Raw genomic sequence first — 14,430 nt, forward strand, 5'->3', positions numbered from 1 at the left:
AAGAGGAAAACACAATGCCCAACTGTCAAATACTCCCAGTCATGTGACCCAGAGACAGGCTGCAGGCACCAAATGGTTAAAGCAGAAAAATACCAACTTTCTAAAACTAACTTGTTCAAAATTGTAGTTTAACATCTGACTACATCATAAGTTATGAATTTTCATTACAGTTCCAAAGACAAGAACTGGTTACCTGCTCCCATCAGTAAAGTGCAGCTTATTAAATGCAACAAGGACACTCTAATGTTGTCCTATGGGAAAGGTAGGCGTTGCAGTAATAAAAAATGAATTTAAGCATTTTTAACTACTAGTCCATTAAAGACTTGAGAGTATATATCCTACTTTTTAAATACATTGCACCCTGCCCTATGGGCCGTCCAGGGAGTACCTTAGGGGTGGCTTGCATGTATTAAAAAGAAAGGTTGGGTCTGGCAAAAGGTTTATTTTGCCAAGTCGAAATGGCAGTTTAAAATTGCCCACAAAGGCTGCAATTTCAGGCCAGAGACATGTTTGAAGTGCTCCATAAGTGGAGTGGGTAACACAATCCGTGCTGCAGGCCCACTAGTGGCATTTCCTTTACAGGCCCTGGGTGCAGGCAGTGCTCCTTTACTAGGGATTTGCAAGTACATTAAATATGCCAGTTGGGTATAAGCCAATTCTACCTCGTTTTAAGGAGAAAGCACAAGCACTTTAGCAATTGTTAGCAGTGGTATAGTGTGCAGAGTCCTAAAGTCAGCAAACACAAAGTCAGCAAAACATGATGCCTTAAGGCAAAATTTTTAAGGAGAAAACCACGCCAAGGATGCCAGATCTAACAAACTGGCCTTAAGGGTCGGGCAGTGTGTGACACAGGTTTCTCTCAGTGTTCTTCCTCCAGGCTGCTATGCTGAAGAGAGGCTCTAAAGTAGCATTCTACTGAATGTGGGCTTTCTTGTCTCTGCAGTTCGTCTTACATACTTGCTGCACTGTAAGTTGATGGTCTACTGGGACCACTATACATGTTACTCCAGCTGCACTTTTGTAGCGTTGGTATCCTGGTGTTTCAATGGTCACGCTCTTTCTTTAGTAGTGTGCTGGAATCAATACCGGACCTTCCCCACCATTAAATTCTGGAAGATTAGAGGTGGAAATACACAGCAACAAGGAACCAAAGCACGTACAACAATACATGGAGGAAAGGTCAGGAACTAGGCTGTAGAGAACCCAGGGAACTGAAATGGAAAAAACAAAGGTGTAGGAATTGAAGGCTCGATGCAAACTGTAGAGCAAGTAAATGCAACTACGCAACATGTTGCCAGGCAAGTAACACATGATGAGAAGACCTTTTGTGCTGTAGTTACTTACCTACGATACCCCAGAAATGTGTAACTCAACCTGGAAGTTTAATCTCACCTTGTAGAAGATAGTGGCCTGGATTCTGACTGGTTTGGTCATTTTCCATCTCCTTGTCTCTCCTCTTATGGATATATTGATACCTGCCTGATTCCCCACGTAAAATGGTCCCAGTGTGTGCAGCCTGCACACCAGAACCTCTGACTCTATTCCTCACAACTCGGAATTCTGACCCCCTAGGTGTATCTATCTGTGCATTTGCTCAGCTTTCTCTATTAGACTGCAAGCTGTGTTAGAACTGCACTATACACAGTGAGGTTTTGTATGCCTCCTAATGTTTTTTACTAGTGACCTCCATGTTCTTGAAATGTTTCCCATTAAGACCTAGCTACTTGGCCAAAGCCCGATGGACCTACCTGATAGCTATAGAGGAGATAGGTTTTGGAACTTCCCCCTTGACCGTCACCTACCCAGCCGGACTTTGGGCAGACTTTCCTTCGTCTTTATGCCGTATCTCCCTCCCACCCCTTTACCCTTACCCCCTTCCCCTCTACACTTCACTTATCTCGTTTTCTATGCTCTTGTAATTGTTTGTCTAGCAACTGATGTAAATTGGAACTGATGTAATCTTGTAATTTTGTGGAACCTCATGTAAAGCACTCTGATACCTCCGGGTCTAGCCAGCACTATATAAAACTCTTAAAATAAAATAAATAAATAAAATAAATCTCTTCCCGTATTTAGCTCGTCACTGTCAAACTGCGATCCCAATGCGCGCCTTCCAATGGCATCGTCGGACTTCATACATATTCATCTCATGTAATAGGCGTCTGAATATCAGGTGCAGTATAATGGCCGTTCTGTCGGTGTCATTTTCATCCGTCTGCAAATCCCGTGTTAAATCCGCTGCTGGGTCAGGGAAATCCGCCGTGAGCCGCCTGGAGGAAGCAGCCCCTCTGGATGGAATATTGCGGCAAACAAAACATTAATGGCCCCAAGTTTGTCCAACCCGAGGAAAACCGTAACTGGCTGAAATTTGTGGATATGCCGAGGTGTTCAGAGTGCAGGAGTTTGTCTACTCTGGAAATGGTGCGCGCTGACGTCAAGGGTCGTGGGAGTCGTTAGCAGAAGACGGTTGCGTAGACCCCATTGACAGAGGTAAGCGAAATGGCGCCATAAAGTACAGACTTCAAAACACGTAAACTTATTTTCTTCGGAGTAGACTTGAAGCACTATCATTGTGTTCTGTTTGAAAACTCATACATTTGCACACAGTACATGTGCATATATACACAAGAGAATGTGAGTGTGGCTGTGTGCTTGCTGTGTGCCTGTCTACGCATGTTAGCATGTGTTTACATGCCTTTGTGTACTTGTGCTTATGGGTGCATTCGCCTTTTGTGTGTGTCTTTGTCTACCTCGGGATGGCATACATGTGCATGTACCTTTGTTTTATGTCTGGATTTATTTATCAACGTGCGTGTTACTTTAGGTGTAAGTATTTGCTTAAATGTGTGAAGCTCCTTTTTAACTACAGGGACAGTTTACAATCAACAGTGCTCAATGCGCTCTGAAAATAAACACGGTTCTATTCACAGAAGAATTAATGAGTACAGGATGTAGGACATCAGGTGTACTCCTTTACATACGTGTCTTTGTGAATCAGCTTTGTAACGTACAAATCCCCAGTCGTAAAAGTGCAAAAAGGGCATCCCTTTCTATGTGTAATAAATGTATTTAAAAATTCTCTGAATTTTCCTATTTTTTCAAATGTTAGATGTTTTGAGGGTAATTTATAAAAGCCTGTAAGAGTATGTAAAAGAAAACTACTGGAGTACTGCTTTATGTACTTTGTGAAGAGGCCCCACAGATGTGGAATAACAGCCATGCTACCGGAAATATGCTAAATGTTACTTTGGGTAATTATGATGCAAGAACAGTAAAATAGTCTATTCATCCAGAGAGGCGCTAGTTTCGTTTGTAGATTTTAAGATTAGGCAACGTGAAATAGATGACATTAAAAAAACATAAGGGGATGTGTTTTTGTAAAATGTACATTGACCTTTGGTTCTCCGGGCTCTGACACAACAGATGTGTTTTGTTATACAACTCAATGGTATTTATTTTATGACCTCAGAAGGATGAAAGGCTGAGTGGACCCACTGGGGTTCAAGCATGTGACCATGAGGTCAAATACTTCTTCCAGGAGTGGATGCATTAGTTCATTGAGCCTCCAGACCCACCATTTCTTCTTGGCTTCCCTAGCAAAGACGTTGTGGTACCATGACAAAGAAACGCAGGAGGACAATAAAGAAACACAGTGACTCAAATGAAAAGCTGTTCTTGAGGTGTTCCACCTCAGTTATTTCAGGTCATTCTTTCATGCACTGAATGTATATTCATATTTTAGGAGTGCAATGTACTGAGAGTCTGATCCTCCCCCATTCCGCTTGTACAGTCAACTATAATGTTAATGGACGGGTCCCCACTCTGTACTTCATTCCTGGACAGTTGCAGTGCATGGCTAGTGTTCCATACAGTACACTAGAGCATTTTTTCCCTTCGCATGATCCATGCTGGGAAGAGTGCAGTTCAAAATAGCACTGGTCGCAGAATTAAAATGGAAGCTTCTTTCTACCATTGCTGTAGGGCTGTAACACACACTTTCTACCCGTTGGCCTTGGCAAGCAGGTCATAGGCCACATAGAGAAGTTATACTTCTTCTGTACCAACTAACAAGTGGGAGCATTTGAGGCGCAGTTCCAATACCCACCAGAAAGCACACTTTAGTCAGTCTCTGAAGTGGTCTACCAGGTGTGCTCACTGGTTCTCTGAAGGACCACCATCAATTTTCTCGTGAAAGGAAATGCACTGAAGACTGAGGAAATTAGAAACATTCACACTGGATCTTTATTTGAATAATCTTCTAGAATGCATCAAACAATATTTTCTTGCGTTTGTGTTCTCTCCACCATTTTAGCTGGATCTTTAACAAAGACTACTGCAAGAGAGGCTCCTCGTGCAGGTAGACGTATAAATACACTGTCCGTAAAGGTGTACACAGGTGCAGCTTGAAAGCAGATGTCTTTGAAGTTGTTGTTGTTCTATGTGGGCCCGATGCAAACACATAGAGATAATGGATGGAGCATTGAAACTTTTCAGACACGCACCCCCATGAACAGATCTGGGTTAAATCCATCATCGTTCTTTAACTCACTTCGTCACCCCAGTTCAGACCCAGCTATATGCAAATCAGTCTTGGCCCTGTGCCTATGTGGGCCCGATGCCTTCTGGTTGACATGTCATCAGCTACTCCCCATTCAGTTGTCAGAGCTCTTGCTGGCCTTTGTTCGTTAACTTTGGTGAAGGAAGGTACAAATGAAGTCAGCCTTTATAGTTTGGCTTCATCATACCACAAAAGGCTCCCCTGTATCGGATAAACAATCCAGCCAACCAGCAAAATGTAGTCTGCATGAGAGTGTACGAAGATGCTGGAAGTCAGAATATTCAAACAGTTGTATATGAGCAGGCTATGACCAGTTTATTCCAGCCTTGGGAGTCGATCTGATCCTTCTTGTCATCACCCAAATGCGAAAGAAAGTGTAGTTCAGCTCATTCCTCACCTGCCTATGTGGAAGCAGTATTGGGGATTGACTTCCTGGAACACTTTTATTGTTTGCTGGGCAGAGCACAGCGCTGGTTAAAGGCATGAACACGGATTCACTAGCGGACAAGAAAGAAATGGAGTCTCCTTTCTTCATTCTCCTGCTGTACCTGGAAAGCCAACATTTCCTGGCAGTTTTTGGTGTGTTTGCCTGCCCATAAACTGTGTCATACCCTGCACTTTCTTTGAATGTTCATTTCCTGGGAAGTCAGATTAGCTATTGGCTTCTTCTGTGTCATCTTTTTACCTTGGTGAGGTATTAGACACAAGCATGCATGATCTTCCTAGCAACAATGAAGTTCCATCAGTCTGAGCTTGTCTCAATTTTCCTAGGAATTTAGCTTCCCTGGGATTAAGCTAGATTTGGTTGTGTGTGGATTCTGTCTCCTTCAATAGAAAGCTTCTTTTGTGGAGATTTATCTGGGTACACTTTAATTGTTCATTTGTAAACTCAGGTTTGCCTCCCAGTGCTTCCTATAGGCAGAGTTTCTCCCACAGTCTAAAATTCTAGCAGTATTTGACACAGCTGTCTACATGTGTGATGAGGCCCTTCAGAGTTTAGGATATTTCCTCAGCCACTTTATCAGGGTGGTCAGTTAACATGGTGCAAGTTCAGACTCCCCAGTATGGATCATTTCATGGATTCGCCTGAGAGCATGAGCATGAAAAGATCCGAGGGACACATTAGTAAGCCCAGTTTTGGTCTCTCAATGAGGTTGGATGTGGACATGTTAGGAAGACAGTCTTCTTACATCTCTGTCCAGAATTGGCTGCACTGTGCATTTGGTGACGTACAATGGAGAAGAGAAATACATGCACCAGGAAAGTAGTTTATATGATCAACAATCTACTATCCTAATGTTATGAAAGATTACTCATGTAGGTTTGTAAATGTTGCATTCTGGAGTTGCTTTCAGAACCCATCTTTCCCCGTGTTTCAATATTTAATTGCTGGCACACTTTATTGTTTCCATGGATTGGAATTTTGTGGCAGAACCTGCACTGACACCCTTGGAATACACCAAAATAGACTGTCAATAAGGATCAGTGGTACTTGAAATGTCAGGAGTGCATCAGTAAAGATCGGCTACTCCCAGATATACAAGCCATTCCCTGGCACAGTCCTTGGGTACCAGAAGTAGCACACCTGCTGTTTCAAACATATCTACAACCCAACATGGCAAGCTGCAACAAACAATGGAGACAAGGATGTTGGGAGGGCCAGTTGGCACGAGAGCCATTAAGGAGTGATTAAAGTTATCGTCTTGATAATATATTGGTTGCCTTTGTTCGACGCAGTAATGGAGCCCACTGCCCCTCTTTAAACTTAATTTCTGGTGTGTCTCTATTATTGCTGTCCTGATGATCTTTTTCTTTAGATAGACAGATCGGAATTGTAGACCTTTTTGCTGTATTTTGTGCCTGTTGGTTGTAGGCTTCTTTTTATCCAATGTCAGATGTGAGGACCTTTTTATTTGTTTCAATCCAAAAGAGAACCAAATAGGCTTTAAATAAAATCAACATTTTGCTTTGAATGTCAAACACAATGTTTCTTCTACTAGTTACAGCCCAAACAAATATATTAATTAACGTGTTAGCAAAGCCAATGGGTCTTGCATTGACAGCCAACCCTATGGCTTTGACAATGCTTATTTTAATTTGTCATGGCTTTCGCAAACCTTTATTGGTTGGAAAGCTACCGGGCCCTCACCCCTCTAAAAAATATTGCAGTGGCTAAAAGCAAAAACATTTTAGTTTTCTCAGAAAAGCACACAATGCTATACCTCGGAAGCAGAGAGAGAACTACCTTTCGGGCGGATGTGCTCCTTGTGAAAAAGCAGAATGAAGCAACTCACAATTAAATTAGCCAATGGCTGAACTGGGCTGACCCACTTTCCCTTGCTTAATACTGCAGTGGATGGAAGAAAAATTTGAATGACACAATAACAGCCCAATGGAAAAGAAGACTGACTGATAGCCCTCATATTTATCATCTAGTAAAATCAAAACGTCATGGCTAACGTCGGACCTAGAAATAATCACTCGATACCAAAATGAATCGGTCCATTATGCATCATCATTATATACACAGTACACAGTCTACCATCTATGACAGCCTAGCGCACACACAACAGAAAAAGTAAATCATCTTATAGCAGGCGTGAGTTGAGCAGGGATTTAACTACACATAATCGCTACACAAGAACGTAAGGATGAATGCTGAGTAACCAGAATACCCAACGAATGCATCATTCATAAATGCAAGAATCAGACAATGATGCCTAAAACCCCGTTCAATGATGGTCCCCAGAACTTATATCATGTTTTATAGGGTGAAGGAATGACAAGGAAGTCAAACGATGTGGAGGGGCTCCATTTGGACAACTATAGGAACCTTTTTGTGTATTAGTTGGATGTTAAGTTTATAAGTCTTACAAGGGCAGCTGAAAAAAGACCATTGTGGTGGAATATTAACCGGCCTTGCTGGTGTTATCAAACCCAATACAACGTCCCCCTTTAGTCATTGTTGTGTTATATTTACAACACCTGGCTGCTCAACAATTATTTGGAACCCAACAGGGCGTATTTTATCTTTTTTGTGTGTGTTTTTTTAACACACTTTATTGCATAAAAAATGAGAGCTTACAGTGCAGAGCAAACAGCTCAAATAGGTCGTCATTGCAGATTAGCAAGCAAACCAGTACAGAGAAGCATCGTTAGCAGCAACCCCGTCCCAGCCATCATGCAACGTTACCATTTAGAACAGTAGTTTGCAAGGCCCCTTCCAGCCAACCTACCGCCACCCAGGCCCCGGCCTATTTTTTCTTTAGTCCCCACTCTCTCTCATCCAAATACCAAAGCCTGTAGGGACCAGCAGCAGCAAGCCACATTTTTATGGAACTCCTCCACCCAAACAAGAACATTTGGGAACAGGTACAATAGGAATTAAGAATACATGAGTGTTTTTAATTTCCACATTAACTTGCTTTAGAGAAGATGTATATTAAGTGGGAAATAGTGCAGCGCCTCAGTCTCAGCTGTCTGCTCCAGAGAATAACAAATAATTCAAGGGCACAGCCCCACCCTGGGTACCACTACCGCCGCCCGATAGCTCACTGTGTCAGTCGCTACATGGGTTCCTCAGAGATTCCACGATGCATCACTTTTATCCTTCCAACCAGGTTATTTTCACTAGTAAGCGTCATGATAGAGATGAATGCAGACTGCTGATGTCTAGGAGGGCAATGTGTGCTCTGTGGACCTGATAGGGCGCCACTATTGAAGAGCCACATGTTCGTTATAGGTGCCCCAGTCAAATTTCAGAGGTCAGATAGAGCCTTACTGAATAGGCGTGGAAGCAAACAGTGCCTTCATAATTTACCCGTTAATTTCCTTTCCTGTAGTTGTGGGCCCAGGCTGCAGGCAAGGGGAATAAGTACCACCCACCCAAGCGAGGGGGCACCGAGTTAGCAGGAGGGACCTCTCACCTGAAAGTTCGGATGGAAACATTTCTACGTTGTTCTGTAGCATCCTTCGGCCTCGTCCCCTGAAGCAGCCTGCGTAGGTATTGCTGTCCGAACTTCTACCCTTGCTTTTGCTGGAAGGGTATCTGAGGCTGAAGGGGCAAACCGTGAGAATGGACCTGTTTTACTCATCCTACCTTTCAGATGAGAGGCGCTTCTGTTTCCGCAGCACTCTCTATTTTACCCCAAACATCTGTGTCTTGAATTGATAAGGACATTACAGGTTCACGCCGAAGTTTCTGCTCCTGAGCCTGAGCCCGGTGCTTCTAGAATGAAGCCATAATTATCCCTACATGCCCATGTGTGCTTAAAGGAGTTGTTTAGAAGCTACAAGTAGTAAATACAATGAAGGTAAAACAAAACACTCAGATTGAGGCTCGCACATTTGGAACGCCCTGACTTGAGTGGAGGCTGTTTCAAAATGGCAATGATGACTAGCACAAGCAAAAATATCTTTCTGTACCCGGTGAAATATCACAGTAGAGCAGAGTAGCCTCAACGCCCGTATAAGGAAACCACAACAGCATTGCCCAGTAATACAATATGAACAGCAGTAGAGGGAGAGATTTGTAATGACTTGACCAACAAATCTCTGAGACAAAAATGAGAGCAAGTATTTCCACCAGTCTCTGCCATCCATTCTAGTTCAATCAATCAATCAATCAAAGCATTTGTAAAGCGCACTACCTACCCATGAGGGTCTCAAGGTGCTGGGGGGGGGAGCTGCTACTGTTTGAAGAGCCAGGTCTTGAGGATGCGGGGGACGGTGGCGAGGGCGCGGTCTGCGGAGCGGAGCTGGCGGGTGGGGGTGTAGAGGCTGAGCCGGCTGTTGAGGTACGCTGGTCTAGTGTTGTGAAGTGCCTTGTGTGCGTGGGTGAGTGATGAGTTTGAAGGTTATCCTCTTGTTGACAGCCAGTGCAGGTCTCTCAGGTGGGCTGTGATGTGGCTGCGGCGAGTGATATTGACGATCAGGCTTGCAGAGGTGTTCTGGATGCGTTGGAGCCGTTTCAGGAGTTTGGCCGAGGATCCTGAGTATAGGGCGTTTCCGCAGTCCAGTCTACTGCTGATGAGGGCCTGGGTGACCGTCCTTCTCGTTTCGGTGTGGATCCACTTGAAGATTCTGCGAAGCATGCGAAGGGTGTTGAAGCAGGAGGAGGAGACGGCATTGACCTGTTTCGTCATGGAGAGGGTAGAGTCGAGTATGACCCCTAGTTGGCGTGCATGGTCAGTGGGTGTTGGGGGTGTTCCTAGTGCAGTCGGCCACCAGGAGACGTCCCAGGTCAAGGGGGTGGATCCGAGGATGAGGACCTCCGTCTTGTCCGAGTTCAGCTTCAGTTGGTTGTTCCTCATCCAGTCGGCGACAGCCTTCATTCCTTCGTGGAGGTTGGTTTTGGCGGTGTGGGGGTCCTTAGTGAGGAAGAGGATCAGCTGTGTGTCATAGGCATAGCAGATGATGTTGAGGTCGTGTCGCCATGTGACATGGGCGAGCGGTGCCATGTAGACGTTGAACAACGTTGGGCTGAGGGATGAGCCTTGGGGTACGCAGCTGATGATCCCGGTGGCTTCGGAGCGGAAGGGGGAGGCGGACGCTCGGAGTTCTGCCAGAGAGGAAGGAGGAGGTCCAGTCCAGGGATTTCTCTTGGATTCCGGCGTCATAGAGGCGTGTTCGTAGTGTGCGTCGAAGGCGGCTGACAGGACCAGGAGGATGAGGGCCACGCTTTCTCTGTTGTCTAGCAGGGTCCTGATGTCATCGGTGGGGGCGATGAGGTCGGTTTCGGTGTTGTGGTTGCTGCGGAACCCGGACTGGGACGGGAATAAGATACTGTTCTCCCCGAGGAAGCTGGTCAGTTATTTGTTGACAGCCTTTTTGATTACCTTCTCCGGGACCGGGAGTAGGGAGATGGGTCAGAAGTTCTTGAGGTCCTTGGGGTCTGCCTTGGGTTTCTTGAGTAAGGCGTTGATCTCTGCGTGCTTCCAGCTCTTCGGGAAGGTCGCTGTCTTGAAGGAGATGTTGATGGTTTTCCGGAGATGGGGTGCAATGGTGCTGCTTGTTTTGTTGAAGATGTGGTGTGGGCAAGGGTCTGCCAGGATCCAGAGTGGAAGGTGTTCATGATCTTGATGATGTCGTCGTCGTTGATGTTGGTTCAGATGAGCAGGCGGTTGGTGCGGGTGGTGGTCATGTGAGCGGGGGTCTCATTGGTTACCGGGGTGGTCACGGCATTGAATCTGTCGTATTTGTCTGCGATCTTGCGATGAAAGAAGGTGGCCAGCGAGTCGCGCAGGTCTTGTGAAGGTGGAATGTCGCTGGTGTTGGAGCTGGTGTTGGAGAGTTCCTTCACGATGTTGAAGAATACTTTGCTGTTGTGTGCATTGTTGTCTAGGTGGTCTTTGAAGGAGGTCCTTTTGGTGGATTTGATGAGGTGGTGGTGTCTGCGGGTGGCGTTCTTGTGGGCTGTGTAGCTTTCCGGTGTTCACGGATCAAGTTTTTTTCGAGTTTTCGGCAGATTCGCTTGGAGGCCTGGAGGTCTTTGGTGAACCAGCTGGCTTTCTTGCTGGTGTGGGTGTTGGAGGGCTTCTTGAGCGGGGCGAGGGTGTTGGCGCAGTCGTTGATCCACTGACTGAGGATGCAAGCGGCGGCATCAGGCTCGGTCGGGTCTGCGGGTGGGCTCCGGGCGAGGGTGGAGGAAAGCTGGTCTTCGGTGACTTTGCTCCAGCAGTGGCGCGGCATCTGTTGGGTGCGGTGGTGTGTGGTAGGTTTCCGGAAGGTGAAGTGGATGCAGCGGTAATCGGTCCAGTGGAGCTCGGTGGTGTGGTTGAAGGAGACGTGGGAGCTTGCGGAGAAGATGGGGTAAAGCGTGTGGCCAGCAGAGTGGGTGGGTGTAGTGACGGGTTGTCTGAGTCTGAGGTTGGCGAGGTTGTCGATCAGGGTGGTGGAGTTGGTGTCATTGTTGTTCTCAAGGTGGAAGTTCAGGGCCCGAGGAGGATGTAGTCCGTGAAGGCAAGGGCGTGTGTGCTGACGAGGTCCGTGATGGAGTCGCTGAACTGTGCTCAGGATCCGGGGGGTCTGTAGACAAGGGTTCCTCTAAGGGTGGTGTTGGGATTGGTGTGAATCTGGAAGTGCAGGTGTTCGGCGGTGCTGAGGGTGTCGTCGGTGTTGGTTGAGACTTTGAGAGTGTTCATGTGAACGATGGCGATTCCTCTTCCTACTCCTTGCGCGTGATCTTGTAGCCTTCTGGGATAGCTTTGACAATGTCGGGTGCTAAGGAGGGGTTCAACCAGGTCTCCATCAGGAAGGCGACATCTGGAGTTGGAGTCCAGTAGGTCCCAGAGTTCTACGGCGTGTTTGCACGTGGAGCGGGTGATGAGGAGGATGCATCTGAGGTAGTTGGGTTCTTTGGTAGGTGGTTTGGCGGGTTGGATGCTGGTGAAGCTGCAGTTCCGGCAGGAGAATGGTCCAGGGTTGTGTTTCGGGGCGGCTAGGCAGCAGGTGCGTGGTCGTCCGGTGTTGAGTGCGTGAAGGGTGCTGGAGTCATAGCGGATGCGGGTGTCGTGGCGCTTGCGGGGGCTAGGGGTTCTGGCACTGGGTACGGTCCGGGCGCGGATGTGCGCAGACGATCTTGCCTTAGGCATGCCCGCTGCGCGGCCTCCATATGATAGGATGTGGGAGGGAGGAGCAACTGGTAGGCAGGAGTGGGGCGGCGAATGGGAGTGTGGGGGCGGGGCTGCAGGGACGCAACGGTGGGAAAACGGGCGAGGGGCAGCAATTTGGCACAAAAGAAGAAACAAATAAGGCACAGAGAGAACAAATTAGGCACAGAAAAAAACAGTTAACGATGATCCAAAATTGTAAACAGTCTGGAGCACCCGAATAATCCTGCTCGTGTAATTTCTCATGTCTGATATTTAAGTGGTGTCATTTTATGCCTCTGTGGTACCATCCGATGCTCAGACATTCCCACCGTAAGCTAGAGGCCAAGGATGACGTTGAAACCAAAAAGGCTCCTATTAGGAAGAAGAAACTGCACATAAACCCACTGTGCTCATTTAAACGCTAATAGTGAGGCACATGGAATGAAGTGATGTTGAACTGTTTTATTCCAACTACATTCCAATAAGGCACAAAAGGGCAACACAAAGCAACACTTATTTTCACTGCATTTATCTTTGTGACTCATTGTATTGTATTTGGTCTATGCATCCCTTGTAGCTTGTAAGTGGAGTACTGGTCTTGATGGCTTTGTAAATGATGCAGATAGTTTTTGAAGAAGGTACGTGCCACCATGGGTAGCTAATGGAGTTCCATGAGGATAGATTTCTTATGGGCCTAAATGAGATGTGCTGTAGTATGTCGGACGCCCTTAAGGGGTGCCAATGTGGAGCCGGGGAGGCCATCGAGTAGGGCATGACCACCATCCAGATGTGAGAGTACAAAAACTTAAACAGCAGTTTTGAAGTCACTGTCTAGAAGAAACTGTTTCACTTTCTTTAGAAGAGAGAGCTGGCACCAAGCAATCTTTGTTTTTGATAATGTGTTATATAGGGATGACGTTCGTGTCCAGCGTGAATCCAAGTTACTCGGCATTCAGTAAAAGTTGGGGTTCAAAGCCATCAAGGTTCATGTCACTGAGCCAGATTTGTACTGTTTCATATGTGTTGTTCTTGGCAAATAATAGGAATTCTCTCTTGGAATAGTTGAGCTTCCAGTAGATGCTCACTATCCAGGTTTGGATGTTATGCAGGCAGCATTTGAGGTGCTGGATCCATGAAGCTGAAGAGATTTTCAGGAAAAGTTTAAATCATCAGCATGTTGATAAATCCTGATGCTGTTATTTGTGAGAAGAGTATCAAAGGACGGTATGAAACCCTGGGGGACTTCACAGGTGTTAGGGATTTTCTGGTACCTAGAGGTGCCCATGTGAACAACTGGTATCAGATGGAAAGGTGGAGGGAGGAACAGTAAAGGACTCCAAGATGCGTAGGGTGGCGGGATGGTCTTCTGTGTTGAAAGTAGCTCAGAGGTTCACCAGTATCTGGAGGGACGGGTCATCTTAATCTATTATCAGGAGGGAATCGTCTATGATATATAAGGTAGCATTCTCCATGCTGCAGCATAATCTGAAATTAGATTGGTAGTTGTGCAGAAAGGGTTAGTATTAATATGATTTTGGAGTTGAATATAGACTGTTTTTTCAATGATCTTGCAGATAAGTGGTAAGTAGTTAGTAAGGGTACCAGGGTCTAATGTAGGTTTCTTTGGAAGTGGTACACTCTGATCTGTCCTGAGAGCTTCTGGGAAGATGCCTTGGGCCAGGAAGCATTCACAATAGTGAAAGTGGCAAGAGAGCATCCCCAGAGAGAGCTTTTATGAAAGACAAGGGTAAGACATCTTCTTCATAAGAAGTGACTTTGAGGAAATTGAGTTTGTCAGCAAGATCTGAGGGAGATAGGCTTTGAATTACTTTTTAAATATGTTTATTGCATTTTCCATTATATCACATTATCAGTAGTAGCTCATAACATAGAACCACATATATCTGTACTTAGTGTAGACAACAACGGCATGCTTTATCCAAGTTTTCACACAATGCAATACTCTTTCTGGACAAATGGCTGTATCTGGAAATACAGACTGAATTTTACTTCACTGTTCTAAATATCAAATTACCAATACAGCAACTCTAAACATAACAGTCACTGGTCCCTGGTCTCTTGTAATGCAGCATTAATCATCATGTGTTACCCATCCATGTTCCACTGGGGAAGTTCAAAGGCTTCCTGCCACGGCAGCTCTGCATAAATCTCTCAATTATTGCGACTGGACTGGGGCTGGCACCAGGTCTTGGTGCTCAAATGCCTTTCAAATCTCCCCAAAGTCTCCATTATTAGATATTTCCTACAGCCTCTGTTTTC

General features: G+C 45.8%; 1 protein-coding gene across 1 annotated transcript in view; it reads left to right on the forward strand.

The window, feature by feature from the left end:
* Nucleotides 1-2,186: 2,186 nt before the first annotated feature.
* The window catches only part of CNGA1 (cyclic nucleotide gated channel subunit alpha 1), a 337,250-nt gene continuing 325,006 nt past the window's right edge, over nt 2,187-14,430 (forward strand). The window contains exon 1 of the mRNA XM_078678224.1: nt 2,187-2,490. The gene's annotated coding sequence lies outside the window, so the exon portion shown is untranslated. The remainder of the gene's footprint in view (nt 2,491-14,430) is intronic.

This window comes from Lissotriton helveticus, chromosome 2_2 (assembly GCF_964261635.1).
Source record: "Lissotriton helveticus chromosome 2_2, aLisHel1.1, whole genome shotgun sequence".
NCBI classification, from domain to species: Eukaryota; Metazoa; Chordata; class Amphibia; order Caudata; family Salamandridae; genus Lissotriton; species Lissotriton helveticus.